We start from the raw sequence: 23,168 nt of genomic DNA on the forward strand, positions 1-23,168 counted from the left end.
GTGTGTGCACGGAAACAATTCTTGCATTAGTATTTTAGAACATTGAACTGTTCCAACTTGATAGACTGTACAGTTTATTAAAGATAAATAATCCATGCACTAAACAGTTTCTATCTACTGATGACCATGGTGCACAATAAGGATCTCTGCAGTAGTTTATTTGCAACAGGAAAAGTTCACGACAAAAGTTTCTTCTGAGGTCAATGAGGAGGACTTTCAGATTCCATATGGGTTATTTAGTTAGTCAGTTAAATGCCTCCCTGACATCTGATCCCATCAGATCTCGGAAGCTCAGCAGGGTCAGCCCCGGATTAGTACTTGGATGGGAGACCTGCTGGGAAATGCCGGGGGCTGTAGGTTCTAGTCCTGAGGAACTTCACTGGCACTGTCCAAGCTCGCTCGGCCGTGGCAGATGAACCTCAGGACTTAAACGGTGGGGCCAGTTCTGCGCATGCTGAGCCTCACCTAAAATCCACTGTGCAGGCTGGAAGGACCCACCCATGTGGGGACAGCCCTGCCCAAATCTTCGTTCTCGAAGACGAGCCCACACTCACTTCCAGAAATACAGTTTGAGAAGAAAGTACCCACTAAAGTAATAATAGATGAACACTTACAGGCTCCCTGACAGTAAATGCATAAAAGCCAGTGCTTAAAGAACAGACTTAATTTAAAGCAATCAGTATTAAGCATTCCTTGACAAAGGGCCAGATTTTCTAGCCCACTAAGTTCACTCATGTCATAGAAAACTTAAAGTGTCCATAAACAATAGCACTAGCACTGGCTCTTACACTGGGCACTCATCATACATGTTGCCAGGGTCAGGATCATATGGAGCAGGACTCCAACCCATCATTACCTTCCCTTTCTTCCCCAGGCAGCTGGCAGTTCCTCTTGTGCCAAGTTCAGCAGGCAGTGGACTATTGGAGAGCACCACCTCTCCTCTCTGCTTAAACACAATATGCAATGAAGCAGCTAATCTTGCCCTGCTTGGTTGGCAGCTGGCTCAAGGAGCAACACCTCAGGCCTCTTGGGGTGGCTTTTTCTAACAAAGGATGGGGACAGGATAGGAAAACTAATCATGGTTTTGGTTGGTTTGGGATTTTTTAATATCATGCTCATTATATGCTTCATGTATTTTGATGTCTGGCTGTTGTTTTGATGTCTAAAATTTTATTGAGGATGATTTGAATAGTCCAGATTCTCACAACTGGAAAATACCACCCTGTAGCACATCAGAAACAAGAAACCATTCCAGCAGTGATTACCTGGCTGGAATATAAGGCTGCTCAAGTATTATCTTTCTGCTGTTTCCCAGATAAGTAGATGCCTTTTTAACCAGACTCATGTGCACAATCAAAATGTTCTTGACACACTCCATCGCTGGTTTATGGATGTGATAGCTGGGACTTTGCAAAGTCTCTGAACACATGGAGGGATTTGAGCTCTATGGTATATCATCTTCTCCTTCCACCTGTTCATGCAACTGCATTCCGTTTTATTTTAATTAAAATCTCGCAGATGTTTCATTAGGGTTGATCCAAACAATAAGAATGTAAGTTTCTCTGCAAAACAAGACCAAAGTAAACTGCAGCATCTTGTGCTCCTGTCACCTGGCTCAGAAGGTTATTTTTGGCCATAACACAGATTATATGTCTAGAAATTGGTAGATTGCAGAGATTTTATTCATGACAGCTGGTTAACACCTCATGACTAACTTCCCATAACCATTAACAGAACAGCAGAACGTTCACCTCTGCTGAAGAGACCCAGCACAGCTTGCAGGCATACTGTTAACTCTGTTAAATCACTGCATCACAAACCCAAATTCTTCCCCACATCATTATTTAGCTTGATCTGAGAAATAAATAATCATAGAATCATAGAATTGATTGGGTTGGAAAAGACCTCCCAGATCATCAAGTCCAACCCTTGGTCCAACTCCAGTCCCTTTACCAGATCATGGCACTCAGTGCCACGGCCAATCTGCGTTTAAAAATCTCCAGGGATGGGGAATCCACCCCCTCTCTGGGCAGCCCATTCCAATGCCTGAGCACTCTCTCTGCAAAGAATTTTTTTCTGATCTCCAACTTAAATTTCCCCTGGCAGAGCTTGAGCCCATCGTGCCCCCTTGTCCTATTGCTGAGTGCCTGGGAGAAGAGACCAGTCCCCACCTGGCTATAACTTCCTAATGTAGGAGGCAGTTCTGGGCTTGCAAGGTCTGAGCTGGAAGTGCAGCTTTGTGCTGCTGCACAGCATCACATGTGCTGGGAGGGCAGTGAAGCACATCGGGCCATCTGCTCCACGTGGCTGCATCTCCTTTGCAACCAGAGCTCTTAAGGCAGAAGAGCCAAATGGAGCTGCCAGACGGGCTGGGCTCCTCCACCACCTGCCTGGCTCATAGGTAAAAAAAGGCTCAGTGCAAACAGTCCCTTCCAGGATCAGTTCACCAGGCAAGAAACACAAAAAACCTCCAAACTATGTATTTTGTTTCTGTGTGCACAGAGTCTTATTTTACCAAAGTAAAATTGCACAGCACAGGTTTTACAGGCAGGAAAAGCATTTTCCACCTGCCGTAGTCACCAACAGCTTCTGCAAAATAACAGTGGTGAGATCTGTTTTTTTTAAGTCTTCCACCAAATGCAGGGCAAGGCTGTGTAGTGGCTGCCTTTATTTAATATTTTGGAGGTTGACTGTATTTTTTAAAACCATCCAGCAAAGCTGGGGGAAGTTGCAAATGAGGCTGATTTCAAACACAAAATGGCTTTCAGCTGTCCTGTAATTTCTTTAACCACATACACTTGTGAAACGTGGCACCCAGCAATAATAAGGGTATTTAAATGTGAGAGTACCTCCTGTGGTATCTGAAGAAGAATCAGACCTAGAGGTTTTTAATCTGATGTGTGAATCAAATTGGTGAGTTATTTGGTATTCAAATGTAACAAAAAACTCCTCACAAAAGTTGTTCAGATTCCCACTGGATCTTTCTATGCTGGAACAGGACTCTGAAATAGCAACTGAAATTGAATTATAAGTTTGATACCACCTCTGCTGCTGGGGTTTCTATAATTCATGAACTCATGAAAATTCAGTTCAGATGCAGCATCTGCTCCTCATTAAAGTTCTTCTCTTAACCTGGTTTTCTAGTGTGACTACTCAAAGGTCAGATATCTTCTTCAAGGTCAAGTACAAAGCAAATCCTTCATTGTGGCTTCTGCCCCAGGAGGCTGAGTTTGTCACAGGAGGTGTGCTAAGGGTATTTGCAGTATCTTTTTATTCCAAAATAAGCAGTAGGCAAAGCCTAGAGCTGGTGCCAGTCCACCTTTGGACAGACTCATAATCACCACAGAATTCTTCAGTTTTAACCTTTGAAGGAGGCATCGATTAAAAACAATGACCACAAACTTTCTTTGGTGTCTGATGCACAATAAAAGGTTTCTGTTTGAACTTATCAGTAATTACAGAAATCAAACTGGTAGCCACACATACCTGGAGAGGAGGATTATTCGGGTCTGTAGAGCAAGAGGCTGCCAGCTGGTTGTTCTTCATCAGAGATGGTCCACGAGTGGGACTTAAGCATCCAGGACTTTCTAATTTTGATAAAGTTGGTTTTCAAACCTGGCTTGGGGGTTTTTTGGTGTGTGGTGGCTTTTTCTTTCTTTATTTATTTTTTTTTTAAGGGCTTAATGTGTCTCCTTTCTCTAGAATGGTAGAATACACTTTCTCCATTCCCAACTCTGCCTTCATTCAGGCAGTTCACATCCTCCTCCTCTTAATTCTGAGTACTTACAAGTAACTTCTGGATGTTCCATGCATTCCTGGTTTGGAAAAGATATGTATCTTCCAGAAACATGATCCCCTCCTCATTTTCATCCTTACAGAGCTAGGTAAATCTCTTTTCAGCTGAGTAGAGGCTTAGATCTAAAGCCACATGGTAGAGTGGAAATCCAGGTTTACAGGACCTGAAAACCTTCCCTGGCTTTCTGACAGCAGTTGGAAGAAGTGAAGAATTATAAGAGGGACTGTGGTGACAATCCATCATTTTTATCGACTCTGGAGAATTATTTTGACACCAAACTTACTTTTCCCTCTTATAAAATTCACTGTATAAAGGACAAGTCCTCATATTTAATTACAAAGCTGAAACCTTCATTGCATTTTCACGAAGACAAAGTAGACCCAAAAGCAAGAAATGCCAATAAGGAATATGAGAAGTTTACCACTCGTGAGTAGAGTTTTCTAAACTTACAGAGGACAGATAGTGCTTTTTGCCAACACTGTGGCTCCCACTGTTCTGTTCTATGCCTACTCAATGCTGCTGCTCTTTGACTGCCAGCTGGGCTGATTCCCACCCAGGTGAAGTTTTTTCTGTGTAACCTGACAAGAAAATTTCAGAATTCAAGACAAATATACCCTTTCTGAGGGCTCAGAATGTGGCAATACCAACACACTGTAATTTCTCCACACAGTATTAAAGAAAGATGAAATGAGGTTGTAACTTGAACACTGAAATCCTGGCTTGTGGGTACTAGAAATGTTATTCACTGGTTAACAGAATTTGTGTGTTTTTGTGGTACAAAGAATGGGGTGAAGAATTTCAGACAGATAGTCCTGTGTGGAGCAGAGTAGCTTGGTCTTATCTCTAACATGTTCTATAGAAGGATGAGAAGCTTTGATTTGAAGGCAATGAGACAGAGAATCAACTGCTTTCCCTCATAATATGTTTCAAAGGTTAATCACCAATTCATAGTTGAACATTCTGAAAAATGACTGCGTGTTGATTCATCAGTTTCTGTCTGTACCAAAGCATCAGCTATTCCAAGGTTTAGGTGACCTTGCAAAATATCTAAACCACAATTTTTATTTGATAATTGCTTTGGTTTCACCTTTGCCATCTCCACAAAGAGTAGGAGACAGAAAGAAAAAAAAAAGGCAAAGAACATTGTTACAGTATATACTGCAGAGAGTAAGGAAGTGCTAAAAATCTTTATTTCAAGTTTGAGATTTTTTCTTACAGTGTATTTTGACACTGCCATCCTGATGCACTAAGACTGAGAACTCTGACTCCTTTTTTTGCACTTGTATAAGCTTGTCCAGGAAACTGGAGACTGAGACACATTGTGATCTCCCACCTTTCTGGGAAATGAGAATGGAGAGGATGAAAAGACAAAAAGAGAATTTCCTCCACAGTGAGACGATTTACTTGGGTTTGGATTCCTGCTTCTTACTTGTATGGGTAGTCCATTCTGGGATACAGGAGAGATTTAGGACCTGAAGACACCAGTTTAACTCACTCTCAAGGGCTCTCCTACTCAGTGTCTCCTCAATGCTAAATGCAATGAACTCAGTAAGAATTACCACAATGAAAAATAAATATTTGTACCATTTAGAGCTCTTTTCTGAACGTAAGGGTTGAATTAAAGGAACAGGGTCTGAAACATTTTAGTATTTCTAGTGTTTAAGGTTGTTTGAAGGATTTCTTCTCTTGTCTTCTTGGCTTTATTTATCCTGTTTTGGAAAACCTTGGGGCATTTTAAGATGTCTTTCCCCTGAAGTTGGTTATACAATTATGCAACGAAGAAAATTAAAATATGGCTTCATTTAACCCTGGAGTGAGGACTTTAGTTTCAGCTTCTGAAACTGAAGACTGACTTGAACAAGCTGTAGTACTGTAAGATAATATTCTACATGCAAGGCCAGTCATTATAATACCTGGTAGCCAAAATGAAATGTGAGGGGTGAGAGTTTTAACAGCAGAGAAGTAAAAAGCCCCCCCAGTGACATGAGCAGATGACAGTAGATTGAAATTCTGTCCATTAATGACTGCAGTACTTCTTAAAATGCTCAGCATAAACCTAAGAAAACAACACACACACTGGAAAGTTGGGAGCTGCAGCTACTTCTGTTCTGAGGAAGGTTATCAGAGCAGAGAGAGAGAGCCAAGACAGCCCTGCTGAGGGAGGAACAAGGATTAGATTTTCATCACAGTAAACACTGAGATAGCTGAGCTGTAATGCTGTGGTGGGACTGTTCTTGGCTAATCATGTGTGCACATCCTTTTCTAAGTGTTCTAGATGCTTTTTCACAGCATGAACTGCAGCTTTCTGAGGGGATGGGGAGGGACTTGTCCTAACATAATGCTCAAGTAAAAAGAGAAGCACCTTGAATGGCTGGATGACCCCACAATGCAGAGCTTGCAGCCAAGATAACAAAAAATGGCTGTAACACAATGATTTCCAGAAATATCCTTAGGATTCTTATTGTGATGTGGCCCAGTCTTAAAGCTTTCCCTATTTGTTCTTCCTGCAGACTGGGTGATTACCCTTCTTTATTATTAGTTATATCTGAGATATATGCAGCTTCACTAAAAGGTATGGAGTACTCAGTAAGAGTTAAGGGGAACTGGAGTAAAATAGTATTCCTTGAGATCCTCTGACACAGAAAAGAATGTGTTTTGTAAAGCTGTTCTACCATATGAGGCTGGTGTCCTTCTTTTTATACTTTTGTTTTTTCCTTCAGGTGGTTTTGTGTGTCTACTGTCAATTTTCTGGAGCTGATACAGAGGGGGGTGGGCTCCTTGAGCCTGCAGGGTGCCAGAGGATGTGTCAAAGAAAGGCTGTGCTAATTTAATAACATTCCATTCTTTGGTAACATCCATCACTTATCAGCATCCCTCTGGGGGGCTGAGACGTTTCTCTCAACTCATCAAGGGCCATCACCCCACAACAGGTTCATCACATTAATTGATCTTTTAATCAAAGCCAGCTGTTTGGGGTGTGGCTGCCCTGCTGTGCACTCTCCCAGCCGGGGTCAGATGTGGTCAGTGCTGTCTCACCTCCCTGTTGACTGCCCAAATAAAATCTCTTTAGTTGCAAAGCATTTGGAGGCACAAGAGGATGTGTATTACAAAGTAGCATTTGTGTGCAGAATAGGAATCAAATTCAGGATTTAATTATTCCCCTTTCTGTTCATTAGTTCATTACTTCTCACTTGCTGAGAAGCAGGAGAATGCATGCAAGCCATTTCCATAGCAGAGCTGGCAGGCAGGTGTGTACTGAAGACAATATTGGGCTTCTGCAACTCTATTGAGACCAGGTGATCAAGTTTCTTCTGTCAGAAAAGCACTAAAGACTTCTATATTTTCAAGGAAAATGCATTTGGGACAGCTCAATCCACTGGGACCAGAGAGCTGCATTGTACTGAATAGAATAATGTAAATATTCCTGGAGGCATAAGTGTTATGCCAAGGAGCCTTATGGAAGAGCTGGGACCTTCACAGACATAGTACTACACTATTATGTAAATTACTACTTTGTTTGACAACTGAATGGTATTAAAACTGTCTGGAAGTTTATTTCTTGGAGCAGAGAGTTCCTAAGAGCCACATTTGACATCATTTAAATTACAATGGTGCTGTGTGGTATGTAAAATAATTGTCTTTGTGCAGAAAGGTGTGTGCTCCTCTCCTTGCCTCCTCTCTCCCCGAAATTATTTCAAACCCAGGCAAGACCTTTTCCCATAAAATTCAGCGTTGAGCAGACAGGGGAGCATTACAGAATTTTCAAACGAACTTGATAACAACCCGAAGAGCCTGGTGAGGAGCTGCCTTTACTGCCTCGGGAGACACCTAAAGCTGCACTCTGGGAGAGGAATGTATGGAGGAAACATGTTAATGATCTGAACCTCAGCATGGGGAGGGTGCTGCAAGGCAAAGCGAGGGGTCCTGGTCCCTGTGTGCCTGCTGGGAGAACTCAAAGAGCTCCTGGGATCTTGGCACACCTGGTTTTTTCCTGCAGCAGGTCTCCATGGTGTAACTCAGGAACAGCAAGATGAGAATCAGACCTGAGGTATCCCACTTGTCAGCTTCTTCCCAGGGAGTGGAGACAACTGGCACACGGCTCAGGTATTTTCCTATCCAGCATCCTGGCATGAAAATGAGTCACTCAAGCACAGGACAGACCAGCCTCTTGTCAGCTCAGGAGGAGGCTTTTGCTTCCTAACTCATTAAAGGACATTGAGGGTTGAGAACCAGTCACCTTCTCACATGGACCTTTGAAATCATACAGTTCCTGGAGCCTCTAAAAGTTGCCTTGCTCTGTATTTTCCTGAGGTGACATTAATCTATCTCTTACACAGAACTGGTGACAAATAGGTGCCAGTTCCTAGGCCAGGTTGGGTGGTGTAAGCCATTGATATGTGAAGAGGAGGAGAGCAGAGCCTATGGCTTAGCTTTTGCTGTTCTGTTTCTCCTGTGCAAGCACTTTCTCTGTAAAAGCCCCCAAAGTTTGGGACCTGGTGATCAACTCTTTACCCAAGAAGATTCCAATCTCTGTGGGCACAGAGTTTGTGCCAGGTAACAGCTCCTGAGCTCTGAGCAGGAGCATTGTGTTTTCAGAACACCAGCACTAGTAGGTGAGACACAGTTGTTACCTCCGGCCAGGAGAGTCTGACAGAGGCACGGTAGTGACTAATGAGTGACCTGGAAATGCTGCCCTTGGACATTCAGTATGGAAATGTGAGCTCTGCCCTTGAGTGCATTATCTCTGCACATAGAGCATGGAGATGATGAGAGAAAGTTTAGAGGGAAGCTTGGGGTGCACACAGTACCTGCTGATGGAAAATACACATCAGATTCATGATTCAGTGTGCTTATCCTTACCTTGTAGAATAAGATGGGTTCTTATCAAAATCTTCAAAGGCAAAGACAAATGCAGCAATCTCCTGATTCTGAGTGACTGCCCAGGCCCTGACAAGCTTCATGTGTTAGCAAACAGATGTTCAAAGACAGCACTGAAAGCAATCTTCTGTCAAAACTCGGAGGTGAAGGGCAAGACCTTTTCCTATTCCCATGGGTGCCTCTGCAGTCATCTTGTTGGCCCAGAGCTTGATTTTCCTGCTCTCTCTACTGAGAGAGCAGCAAAGCAAGAATGTGTGGCCTCTGTAAAACCCTTGAGCCTCAGATGTGAATAAAACCTGATGTGAGGAAGCTGGGTTTTCTCAGGAGCCCAGTTTCAGTGCTCCTGTGGGAACCACTCAGCTTGGTTCTTCGTTCCTTCCCACCTGAGAAGTTATGGGACTTGCAGGTTCAAAAGGGGAAACTTACCAGCCATTTTCTTGGAAATAGCTTTATTTAAACCTCATATCATTTGCTGAGTGCCCCAGAAGCATAAACCCATGCAACCAGGGACTGAATGAAATATGCAGCCTTTCCATTCTCCTGCAGTTTTTCCTGCCTGCCTGGCATATGGAAGCACTAGATATGCTTGCCAATAAAGAACTCCCCTGGAAGAAATCATTTAACAAGGGATGAAAATGTGATAAATGTTTTATAATCAAGGTCCCATAAGCAAAAGTGAGTGTGAGGCAGCTCTTATCTGAGTGGGAACTGGCTGGAGGTTTTAATATTCACTTGGCACTGGATTTTTCTGGGTTTTGATGTGAACAGACTTCTTCTGGTAGGCTCATTTTTACAGGCATTCATCTCTGCTGCAGCTGTTCCTGCTATAATTTGTACAGATGCCATTACTCACAAGCAGTCCCTTCCCCAGTACTTTTGATGTTAAAATCTTTTTGTTGTTGTTGTATTCCAAATCAAAGGATCTACTTCTGCAAAGTGTAGGTAATTCAGGCAGCTCCACTTATCTGCATGCTGATGCTAAGGAGGCTCATCTAATTAAAAAGCTGTTATCGAAAGTCTCTTCACCCCACAGAGAGCAGATAAAGTTGGTTTACCAGCTTCATTTCTAAACTGCAGCCTAATGAATATAATTTTACTGATGAGGGATTTCTGTGTGATTCCCCATGTGAACTGCACGTATAATCTAATGGAGGACTAGCTGAGCTTGCAGTGACAGTCAAGTCATTTTTCATACTGGGGCAAGCCAATATCTTTAAAAATCACATTGTTACTCTCTATTAATTACTGCAATGTATTTATCTGAAACACAGTAATTGGAGTGACAGTGCTTATTAACAGCCAGGCACTTGTAAGTACGGTGGAAAGATCATAAATGGGAATTGGGAGGAACACTAATGAGAGACAGGGGGATATTCAGTTCTGTGCAGGAAGGACTTTCAGTGAGCAGGTCCCAGGCTACTGATGCCAACATCTGTCAGCAGCCATGGCACTGGATCAGCTCACAGTGCATTTCTGGAGGCTTTATACCAGTGATATCCTAAGGAGGCTGCCACAGCACAGACTTTAAATTTACCTTCTCATCCAGGGATTCTCAAGGCAGGACCAATCAAGACATTTTCCTGCTCAGAGAAAACAGGAGATTGGAAGCAGCTGTGCAGCAGCTGATCAGGGTGTATGTGCCAGTCTGTGTGTGGAGTTGGGCTCACTTTTGGAGATGAGTTGCGTTTGCTGCATGTGGGGATGTGGCAGCCTTTTTGCCCCAACCTTTGGGGAAGGATCAGGCTACTTTTATGTAATGATAACTACATGAAAACTTGGCTTGGGATGTTACATGAACTGAAATAGCAACCTTTACTTTTTTATCATAAGGAACTCGAGGCTTGTAGGACGATGTTTTCCTCCAAATTCTGGGAAGACCAGAATTCTCTGCCAGGCCTACTGACCTCACTGTCATTCTAGGAGAGGCTTTTGTTTTGGAAAAAGTGTTAAGATCCTGAGGGGGGAACATCCAAAATGTTTCCCAGTCTTGCAGTGCATCACAATTTTCCTGGTGCTTCATTAGTCAAAGAAAGATTCACCCAAATCTAATCACCTAACCCCTCCTCCTCTACTTTCTAATGAGGAAATCAGCATGGTCATGAGCCCTTAATCTGCTCCTTATTTACTTCCTCGGGCTAATGTTCACAGAAATATCTACTGCTGCCGAAAAGTCAGCAGCCTTGTCTGAGCCAGGGCTTGTTCTCTTACTACAGCTGTTAAATATCTGGGAGGAAGGAAGAAAAACCTGTTCTATCTCTCAGCAGTTAAATACTGCCCTGCATGGCCATTCAGTCAGGTCACAGAGACCAGAGCAAGTTTTCAAAAACCAGATGGTTACAAACCTCTGTAAAAATCTGCATGTGTTCAAATGTCAATAGCAGCACCAGTTTGAAATGTCAAGTTAATTAATACCTGTGATTCTGCAGGAAACAAAATGCAGGAAGCATTTCCTTACACCTTGCTCCTGACTGGATGGCTGGAACTACAGTAATTAGCTGGATCAGGAATGTCATTTTTTATTTCCAGTAGGTCTTGTTTAACCAGACAGGTTCTCAAATTACTGTTCACTGTCTGCTCTGTAGTGAAGCAAAGCTTTCAATACTGTTTTTCATATGTGGAGGCAGGAATTCAGAAGGTGGCTGATGTCCTTTGTAAAGGCATGTGCTGGGCAAAGCTCTTGCAGGCTCTGGAGCTCCATCAAAGGGTTATTGTCTGGTAACAGTTGGCTGCTGTTTGTCTTTCTGACTGATCTCAGCAGAAAGGAGAACAAGAAAAACATCCCAGTGTTTAACAGACTCTAGAGATGTTTGTGGTTCTGTTTGGAACCATTGCTTGAGTCCAGGGTTAGTTTGTGACTGGGTAAAGAGGGCAGAAGTCACTAATATTATGCTCTTGGTAAAATCTCATGAGGGCTTGGTTTAATTTTTTTTCCCTACAATCTGACTCCTTAAGCTGTCACTGAGTAATGAAGGATATTTTTCTGGGACCCACAATTATCAAGAAACAAATCCAGTGAGACAGTGGAAAGAATATAACAGGTCCAATTCTAAGGTCAGGATAATTTCTTGGCCTTACTGGAGTTGCCTTTTCCCAAAAAGTAATTCTTAAATCTGTATTTTGGTTGGACTCAGCATTAATCAAATGTCCAGGTGTACCCAACTTTAGGCATATGGGATTTTCATGGGACTTTAATGAGATGAAGGTTGGTCTCCTTGTAAAAAAATATTATTCTTCCTTTTCAGTGTGAATAAGTCCTTTATAGATACATTTCCTTGTACATACTTGTCCTAGTTCAGCAGGTGGGACCAGTTATCACTGTGTGGGGGGTGATCAAAGCTGTGTATTCTGCCCCCTCTATTCACTTCCCAAGAACAGTGGACCATTAGCAGCAGCTGCCCAGGGAGTCATTGGCACCTTCACACCCAGCCTGGGGGGGCGTGGCTGCTCATGGGCCATCAACAGTTCACGGATACCCCATGACCCACAGAGTTAATCACCCATTGTGTGAGTCCCTGCCCTGGGTGCTCCCTGAGGGTACATAAGTGGTGGGTAAGACCTTGGGAACCACTTGTGGGATCCAGAGGAGCAGCAGGACCTCAACAGGAGGAGATCACCGCTCTTGACCAGACCATGACCACCACTCTTGACCAGACTACAGCCCTCGCCTCCACCAACAGGTTTTTCACTTCCTTTTGCTTTGGACTTGGGGGAACCACGTGGGTCTCAGCACAAGGGCCAACAAACCCTTTGGGGTTTGTGCCCCAGGACACTGGGTTATACTGCTGGGGTTTGTGAGTTAAAACCAATTTCACCTGGTGCCATTGTATTTATTGTAATATTATTATTAAATTGTAGCTCTGACTTACAATCTCTCTCATGTTGAGTTCATTTCTCCTGCTGGTTTACCTTTAAACCACCACAATACTTTTTATTAATTCTCCTTCCTTGATCCCTACATTCTTTGTATCCTGTGATTAGTTTGTAGACCATATATGATTTTCTTCCCCATCACTGGTGTCAGCTCTACTGTGTAGTTCATACATTTAGAACTCCTTAATCTGTGTGCAAAGTGTCCCCTTATGTTCCACGCAGGCAAGGTTGGGCTCTTTATTATTATTAAAATCTAACATAATTCTCATTAAAATTAAAAACCTGCTAATGCAGATGACTAATGTGAGACAGATTTTCATCAAATATGCTTTATTCATTTACAGATGTTTAAAGGGATGATGTGCTAAGAGCACTGAACTGATTCAATCCAGTGCTAAGCCCTCTGACAACGCTGTGAATGTCTAATTCTTGTGGTGAGAACTCAGCAGAAAAGTGTTGCCTTTAATATCTGGTCCCTGGCATCAGATGGCTTTAAGAAACAGGAAACTGGCATATTTATTCACCACCTACATTTTTAAACAGCAAACCTTATAAAGCACTTGCTGAAATATTTAAGCCAAGCAAATAACAAGTAGATGACACTTGACAGGGAAAATAAATGCCCCGATTTATTGAAGAAAAGGGAATTTAAGAACTTAGTGTGAAGAACATTCTAGTTAAACTGACTGGAGATGATTCTCTAATTGAATTGTTCATAGCAGGTTATTGAATTTGAGAATTCTTAAAGGAGTTCCAGCCCAAGGTTGTAATCTGAGCCATCTAACCCTTGTGAATGCCATTCACTAGCAGAGATTACTCTAGAAAGGTTTCCAGAGCTGTCAGCAAGTTCGCCCAAAATCAGCTGCTTGGCAAGAATGGATTAAGAAGGCACCTCAATGTGCTAACGCTGCAACCTGCCATCTCCTGCATTTTCTGCTGGGAGTGGGAGAGAGAAGTCAGGTTTCAGGCTAGTGAACTGTCAGACTCACAGCTCTACTATCAAAAAGAGTTCAGAACCTGCGTTTCTGATTTAAAGCTCTTTATTCACATCTCTTTCCCCCCTAGCCCCACCTCCCCCCCTTTCCTTTTTCCACAAGAAAGGACCATCTGAAGGACATCCAGAAAGGATAGGAAGGAAAAAGTAGCAGATGTACAACTCTTATAAACAGTCACTCTTTCTTGGCATTTATGGGCTGCATCATTTTAACAGCTGGATATACGTTCCTTTATTTGCAGTTGATCTCTTAAAGTGGCACTTGCTCAGTGACTTTTATGACCCTCAGACTTCAAACGTCTAAAAGTATTTTGAACAAACAGCAGAAATGAATAAACTGCATCAGTTCTCCTCAGAAGTTCCCTAATTTCCTAACTCTGCATTTCAGAGCAATAATTCCAGGGTTATGTTGGTGGAGGTTGCTGTGGCTCTTCCAAAACCATTTTCCATTCTGATTTCTTATCCCACGCAGACTAAACTGAGAGATACACTGGGGCTTTTGCTGCCTGCAGTAGAGCTGCTAATGAAGCTGTTTTCATCTCACCTTGGAACCCCAGTGCACAGGGCATTGTAATTCATTGCATTTGTGGCAAGGACTGGAAACCAGGGAGAGACACAAATCTGAAACACTTTACAGACTTAATTTGCCTTTTCTATTTCTCTTTTTTATCTGGGACGAGGTAGCAGATGCGAGTCTAAGATAAACAAGTGCATCGAATTCTCCTGGGGAGGAAGGGTGTATCTGTTGGGAGCCCTAAGGAGCTGTTGGATTGCTGGCTCTATGCAACACTGGAGCAGTCAGATTTAGCCTACTTTTTACTGTTTAGCATCACACTGCAGCAGATGAGAAGATTTTAGTGAACTGGGGATTAATCCAGCAAAATTCAGGTTGGTTCTTTTTGCTGCAATGTAAAGCTGTGCCTGCAGTAGGTTGTAAGGTTGGTGATGAGCTAATGATACACCAGGATCTAATCACAGAGCAGTTCAGATGAGCTGTGGAAGAACTAGAAGACAATGGAAATTTTACTTCAATGATTTGGAAATAATTAGGCATATGATTCAATAGTTTTGTGATAGAAACTCTAACATCATATGCTTACATGAGCATTCATGTAAGGGTGAGGGGGCTTTTGGCTTCATGACTCTTCCTTAGTCATGTGTATTTGGGAGGAGAGGATAAGTAAAATATAACATGCTCTTTCTTAGGCTGTGAGCCAGAAATTTTGGTTCTAATTGGCAAATTGTATTACTATTGTTCAGTTTAGATATAAAAAAAAAACAAAACCACTATCGAAGTTACGAACAGTTTTCTTTTGCAATGAGACCCAGAAGTCACCGAGTTCATTGTCAGGTTCCCCCAAACTCCTCTCTAGTAAACAAGCAAATGGAGGAGCTCACAAAGCAAGAATATAACACCTGAGTGGTTTAATACTTATCAACTGTCGACCCTGAATGTCACTGAGTTGTCTTTTCAAGTGCATGACTGCACTAACCTTGCTGTGTCAGGAAACTTTGTGTCCAATCCTGTAATTATGCATTAGATGTCCTGGCAGGAGAAGGGCAATGGATTTCTTTGCTGAACTCCAAGTGCAGCCTGTCATTATTTATTAAAGAGCAAGTAGCTGAAAATTCAAGTATTCTTGACACTGCAGCCTCTCCCAGCCTTATTTGTGCATGTGATAAAGTCATTTGCAGAGAAAGACATCTCCAGACACTTATAGTGGAGCTAAAATTATATGTTTTTTCTTAGGAAGGGTACCTGGTTTTATTCTTGTTTAAAAGGTGGGACAGTGTGGCCAGTTCCCCTAATGCTTGCAGGTCTCGTTTCAGCCTGCCTGAAAAGGGAGAGTCCCAGCAGAAATCTTCAGAGCACGTTGTAATTAATTGAAGCAAGCAGATGGCTCCAGCTTGGTGTGCCTCAGCAATGTGACAGCAGCTGATGGAGGAGCTGAGGCAGCACAGGACGTGTGTAGGAGAAGGGGTGGGATGGAAGCTCTCCGTGGGCATCTGCAGCAGGCTCAAGCAGCCTCTTTATTCAGGCATGTGTTGTGTCAGCTCTCATTGAATTATCTCTCTCAAATGGCCTTGGATAAGGGATGGCTGTAAGGGAAGGAGAAAGAGGTGAACCAACATTTGCACTTACACTTGAGAAAGTGTAGAATAAGATGCAAAGTTTGATCGTTATCCATAATTGGCTCCTAATTTGCTCTGTGGGTTGTTCCTCTTATTTTGGAAGAGAAATGCGTTTTCTGAATAAGGCTCTCTTCTAAATGGATTAACCAAATTCAATTAAAAATCTGAAAATGTTGTTAAAGGATTAGCATATTCACATATGCAATCAGAGTCCAAAGTAAATTCTGGCATAAATATATCCCTACAAGCAGTTTTGTGCCTTTTCTGAAGACTCTGTTTGGTATTTAAGTCAGGGCTGGCATTGGTTTTGAGCATAGAAATTTGAGAGTGGCTTTTCTTCAGGAGATTCCTCATGGACACCTAAAGTGTGACAGATGAAGAAACTTGCTGAATCCAGGATAAGTTACTGAGATATTGCAGAGCTGCTGTAAATATTGTAGGACCTCATGACAGTCAAAGAAGATGAAAAATGACATCTACACAGAAGGGCTGCAAAGTGTTTGTAAGACTCTATTTTCTAAGAAGAAATTAATATCCATCTGCCTATAATTTCAGGTCCTTAAACCACAGCCCTGTAAGGAGTCATAGAGAAATAGCTCTTCCCACACCACGTCAGTGTCTAGAGAAGGACCCCACAGTGTTTCATTATGCACAACATTATTTGCTGAGGATTCAGATTCCTCCAAGCCACTTCCCAGGTGGTCTAAGTACCATGTCCTGAGTATTTGCTTCTGAGGGAAAACCACTCTGGCCTGACTTTTATAACTGCAGGTCACAGGGATGGTTGAGTTTTCCCTTTAGATATGCCCTCTCTTTCTTTTGTTTGTACTTGCCAAATCTGTGACATAAACTTAGTGCCAGTTTCTCACGAGTATTCTGAATCCACAGTTAGGACAGACTTTTCTTTTTAAGATCTCTATGCACTGCAGTCAGCAGATTTTTCTTTAAATACTTACATCTAATTTAACCTCATGCATTAAAACATTTTGTTCATTATCTTACCTATTCATTATCTTATTATATTATCTTTTGATACTCAAGTTTGACATGGCAGCTTATTTGCTGCAATTTCTGGGTGTGAGGACAAACTGGCACACACAAAGTCTCTCTGCAGAGCAGCTCCTTAGTCTGGGTGGTTTTGTACAGCTCTGACTCAGGGCAGCTCTCAGATGTGGCAGGATCAGGCCTTTTATTCTGATGTTACTCATAATTCCAGCTCAAGTCTTCCATCAAAATCTCTTCTAAGTTCACCATGACTGATGGAGCCAAAACCAGTTCCCTGCTAGTGCTAAATTAATACTCATCCCTTCTCTTCTGATTGCAAAGAGATGGGTGGATGAACCTTACCTGTCCCTTGGTGCAAATATTTCCCATCTTGTTTTCTCCTACATGTTTTGTGTTTTTTGTAACTGCAAACATTTTTTAAGATAAAACTTGCTGATGTGCCAAAAAATTTCTATTGCTGCTTTTTCTTTGTTCCATGCTCTCTTTGTTTGAATTGCCTCACAGCAGCTCCTTTTCACTCACATGTGTTTATCCATTTTTAACCATTTCCAATTACCATATTCATTTCTAAAATTTGCAGAAATAATGTTGCTGATAGAAGTGTTATATTTATTACATCTCTTCTAGCCTGCCTGAAAAACAGTGAGAACAAGTGTGCTGTTTGCAGAGATGTAGGACTATGAGACAGCAGTGATACAAACCAGATTGTAACACTCTGACATCTTGGAGACCTGCAGGAATCTAAACTGGTCCTTACTTTGTAGCCAAACCCTGAAGCTCTTTTCTGGGAAGGGTTAATATCAGTTACCTGAAGGGGCACAGTCTCAATTTTCAGTATATAGTGGGTTTTGTGCTATAAAAACAAATATCTCAAGCCATAAGAAATTATCTGAAATTGTGGAAAACTTGACCTGCACATACTTTTCCTTTCAAACTCCAATTTTAAGGAGGTCAAACCAGTTGGAACAATGATGAGCAGAACAAACACCACTGTCCTCAGAGGAGACCTTGTCTGCCAAACCACTCACTCAAAAGAATGGTTACAGCTGGATTGCAGCCCAAATCTCCTTCCTGCTCTGGAAAACAGATCTGACTTCAGCTGGAAAATGCTGACAGACCCTGAGCTACATCTGTGCAGGTGGGTGTCAGGCTGTAATAAAGCAGAACTCTGTCAAGCACATAAACCCAGGATTTAATTCTGAACCTGATGCTTAACTCTGCATCATCACTCTTCCCCTTCTGTATTAATCACACCAAAACACACACTGTTTGCATCTGTTAATACTCCAGAGCCTGTTTGACAACTGAATGCAGCTGAAAGCTCTTAATTCTTGATTTGTATTTTGTTCTTTTGGGGGGATGGGCCTTTTCTTTTTACTCATGGCAGTTAATGCAGCAATCCTGGGTGCAAAGAGCTGGCCTGTCTTCCACTGAAGTTTGCCCAAAACACAAACCCAATTCAGAAGAGAAGGCTCTAGAGCTTATTAAATAGAATTTGAGTGGATTAACAATTATTTGAGGCTGATGTCTGTTAAAAAAAGTACCCTCAGTGAATATTTAGGAAACACTAATTTTCAATAAACAAGGAAATTGGAAATATTATATAGATGCTAATGAATGGAACTTCAACTCTGTCAGAATCAGTCAAATCCATCCCTGTTATGTAATGCCTAATATTTCACAAAATGGTAAGACCTTTGTACCCTTTTGAAGAAGAGATTGGTTGTGGAGACCCCAGTGAGTTTTCCTGGGTGTGTGCTCATTTACAGCCCCTGTGAATCTTGTTCTGCTGCACTTCAGAACAGGGGCAGGGCAGGGACTGATAGGTGGAAAAATATGCAGTGATGGTAGGGCTGAAGGGTCAAATCTGATCACAAAGGTAGGAAATGCATGTGTGGACCCAAAGCCAACCTTCACATGGGCCTCCAGGTGCCTCCAGCCTGAGTGTTCCATGCAAGGTCACCAAGAAATTGCCAAGTTGTTTGTGCTGTGGTGCTGACAGAGCAGCTCTGCTCTGTCCTCTTGGACCTTCTGCTTTTTTCTAGGCAACACTTCTCAAACACCTCATGTGTTGCTAAGAATGAAAGGGATTCTGCACTTCTCCATTTGCTGCCTCGGTGCTGCTGCTGCTCTGCTGGAGATCATAGAATCATAGAATTGATTGGGATGGAAAAGATCTCCGAGATCATCAAGTCCAACCCTTGGTCCAACTCCAGTCCCTTTACCAGATCATGGCACTCAGTGCCACGGCCAATCTGCGTTTAAAAATCTCCAGGGATGGGGAATCCACCCCCTCTCTGGGCAGCCCATTCCAATGCCTGAGCACTCTCTCTGGAAAGAATTTTTTTCTGATATGGATGGAACCACATCCCAAGATCTGGAGTGATGCTCTGGGTCATCCCAGCGTGGCAAGCAGGGAGTTGGGGAAGTGTCAGCTGAGGAGAGAGAAAAACAAGCTGAAGACATGACAGGAGAGAGAGTTTAATCTGGCACAGCCACAGTTGTAGTTGATTTTCATGGTTCCCCTGGCAAACTCACAAAGCTTTTGGACAAGGGGATTTCCATAGAAAAAAAAGGTCTGGCATTTCTGCCCAGCAGCAAAGGTTTTCTCAGCTGTAAAATTCCTTCATTTCCCTTGCAGTTACTTCCTTTCTGGCTAAATTCAGTTGGCAAACCAACTCTCCCTGTCTTTGGGGCACCTGTGCTTCACCTCGTTCTGAATCACAGAATTGTCCTGTAGACTGGAACATGCAGCCTCCAGAGGAGCTCTGAGGGTGCTGGGGGAGGCAGGACACCCACCTGGAGGGCGCTGGGAGCACCACAGCTCATCTCTCACTCAGCAACATCTACTCAGTTCAATGTAGCTGCAGCCTTCCTATCTGAGAGCACAACTAGAGCAGAAATCCCATCTGGACACTGCAGAACTGTGCAATGGATGAGAAAATCCAGTTATGCTAAAATTTCTCTTGCTCTCTGTCTTTTGACCTTTTGTGGTACCCGATAACTCATTTGTCTTGCAGCACTAACAGAATTAGGAAGAAGGAAGCAAAATAAAACCAGGGCACTCACAAAGTTCAGCCTGGATTCAGATGAGACTAACAAAGCTGACTTTTCTTGTGGTGATGTCCCTTATCACTCTTTACTCATCTGAGGTAGGTCAAACTTTTCAAACTGAGAAAATATTTTTTATTTTCTGTTAAACCCTGTCAAGACACGCTTCAATTAACTGGATTGAGAGAGATGCCAGTGAGTTATTTGTGCACCTGGAAGTGTGTGCTGAATGCTAATAATCTGGGTAATGTTCTCCAAGTTCTTGATCAGCAGCAGCTGGAGCAAATTTTTTACTTTGATGAGTAGGGAAAAAGAAGAAATCTATTTCAGTGCAGCGACAGTAGTAAATTTACATTACAAACACGGCAATTGCTAAGCATTCCTGGGATTCAGCTGCCAGAATAAAGGCAGTGGCATTCATTTAGTTTCATTTCCAATTATAAGAGATCCTGATGGGGTTTTTTCTCCAAAATAAAAACCTTGCAAACCTACTTTAATTACAAAACTACATGGGCCCACTGCCCTTCTTGTCTGGCTATGGCTGTCATCAGCTGTCACCCATTTTGAACTCGTTCAGCTTTGGGAAGGGGAAAGGCAGTTTTTGGTCCTGTGATTAGTGTAAATCTTGTTTTATTTCATAGCTGAGCATGGTGGGCAGCCTGGAGCTGAGAGGGAGAGCTACCCATGGTAAATTCAGAACATCCCTCAGCCCCTTGTTCACTGTGGGAACTGACTCTGACAAGCAGCTCCTCTTACAAGAGTCAATGGTGACATTCGTTAAATTCTTCCAAACTGGTGCTTTGTGAATTTTCGATACACCTACGTGGTGTCTGATCCAGTTGTCACTGAAGCAAAGTCAGTGGGAGACTTTCTAACTTCAGTGTAAGAAAGTCAGTCACCTGCTGGATGGTTTGCCCAGGCAGAAAGCAGAGGGGTGTTCAGATAATTTAGTGGCAGTGAGGGGATTTCTTACAGCAGCAGCATTGCAGGGAGGGCTGTGAGGACACAGGTTATAGGACATCACTGCTCTAGGACAGCAATCACTCTGGTCAGTACATTGCCTGCAGCTCCCATTTCAAGGCAGGTGACATGGTAATAAACATTATTCAAGGAAATTTGATGGGAACAGATATTTTGAAAAATGAAGCCTGTTGAAAAGAATCCTGCTGTCAGCACAGGAGTGATTTTACTGAAAGGACAGAGTGGAGTGAGCCTTTCTTTTCAAGTTCTGCTCCAAAAGGATTACTGAGACTCTCTTTTCATCCACACTGGGGCAGGATACCCCCCAAGCCCTGCCTGAGAGCTCAGCCCTTTGACCTACAGAGGTTTGGGGAAGCAAAGGAAACTGAGACACTGCAATAGGTGCAATGTCTGCAGTCTCCTGCCTGGGGCCCAGATTGCCTCTCCTCGGTTGACAGAAGGAATGAAATTTTCAGCTGTGACATAAAACTTCTCATGTTTGTTGAGCAGAGCAAAGCAGGGACCGGATCTGATTCATTAATAAACTTCTGGGTGCGGGAGCTCTGTTGTTTCTTCAGGCTCCTGCTGCTACACAATGAAGTACATGATTAAACCCAGCAAACGTCAGCTCCAAATCAATCTGGTTGGAGAGGGTCCTTTTGAATACAAGTTACTTTAGCAGCGTTTTCAGTTGTCACTTGCTGAACAGTTGGAGGGTATTGGTTACGTTACAATCCTCAGGAAAAATTAATTCTGTTCAGACCTAGTGCAAGCAAATTTTATTGTGCATGCAGCTGCTCAAGATTAAGTAATTATATGGTGAAGCTTAGGAGGCAATGAATTTTAGATGAAGCTTGTACACATTTTTATTATGCATACATTTTTCTTGATCAGTTTTCTCTTCATTTGGTCACTCGCTTATGTGGAAGCAATGAGCAAAATCTGCATATTTCACTCTTTAGGAGGAAAATTTCCATTTACATAACCTTAATGCTTTCAGCCCACACATCCTTTAGTGAATTTTCAAAACCCACACTCCACATAGCAACTACAATAAACAGGTCATCTCAAAAAGACCAAGGTTAGACCCTGAGCTGGCTCAAGAGTCTTTTCTCTTTTGAGCTCTTTTTGAGCTCACCTTGAACCATTTCACCTTCAGTTGAGCAGGGGTGGCATCGAGACTCAGGTCTCATCGGAGGATGATCTACACACTTTTTTGTTGTTTAGAAGAGGTTATAAATCAGAAGTTTTCCTCTCTTTGTTTTGTTCTTTCCAGGCAGCTGAAAGTTCTTTCTGTTAAAACTGGTTTGTGAAAAGCAAAAAAAGAAGACAAAAGAAAGAAAAGCAATTCTAAAACCATGAGCAAAAGGCCATGTTTGCAAAAACAGAAGCAGGATGATGGTTTTTAAGCCTTTTAAATACTTCACAGCCTACATTACCTAAAGTAATGTATGTAACTGGTCCAGCCTTAGCAAAACCTGCAGCAGATTTGGGTTTCAGACAGAATCTATTCCCCATGACTTTGGCTCCAGATCACACAGAATGACTTTTCCTGCCACCCTGAGCATTCAACTGTCCCCCTGCTTAGAGCAGAGACTTTGCCCTGGGGCAATACCTTCTGGAACTGTTCCAGCCAAGGCTGAGGATGTTATTCTCTAATCTTTATGCCAGATTCATGCACTTATGGCACCATCTAGCCACATGGACTTGAACCAAATCAAGGATGGGCATGCAATTGCATCTGTAAGGAATTAGGCAAAATGTAAGATAAGGAGCATGTGTTTATTTTCTGGTAGCTGAAGATGGTATGGGATCTCAGAAAAATGATCTCAGAGAGCTGGTACATGATCCCACTAGTGAAAAGTGAACCTGTCAACATTTTTTTAACAAATCTGAAGCAGCAGAGCAAATTCATACTGGGTTAGTGCTCCGTGTCTCAAAGCTGCAGTAGGTTTAATCTAAGATGGATTTATTATTTCAGTGAACCATGATGTGAGTGTGCAGAAGATGTGAATACAGCTGAGGGAGGAAATGTGTTTCTGTCAGAAAAACACACCCCCCCAAGATACCTCAGCCTAAAGCTGTTTGGCTCTATTACTTTTAAACCTTTCTCTGAAAGCCTTTTCTTTCCTGCTGTTCCATGCAGGTACAAGTATGAACTAAAGTATTTGGCTGTACTCAAAAAACCCCTTTCTCATCCTCCCAGTGCCCAGTCTGAGCCTGCACAGACTGGTGTCATGGGCTGGACAGGAGCTGTGAGAGATGATCAGCAGGTCAGTGCTGAGTGTGAGTGCTGAGCAGTTATGGCCTTGCTGTGCCTTGTTCCTGTTCTCTTACATGGTTAAATATCTCATGTCTGATGCCTGGGTGGAGCATGAGTTTAGCTTTACAAATTCAGCCAGAGCAGAGACTTATTTTTCTGTAAATACCAGCCAGGATTGCCATCACTGGCAGATACTTTCTCTGTTGAGGAATGAAGAC

This window comes from Pithys albifrons, chromosome 17, assembly GCF_047495875.1.
Source record: "Pithys albifrons albifrons isolate INPA30051 chromosome 17, PitAlb_v1, whole genome shotgun sequence".
Taxonomy (NCBI): Eukaryota; Metazoa; Chordata; class Aves; order Passeriformes; family Thamnophilidae; genus Pithys; species Pithys albifrons.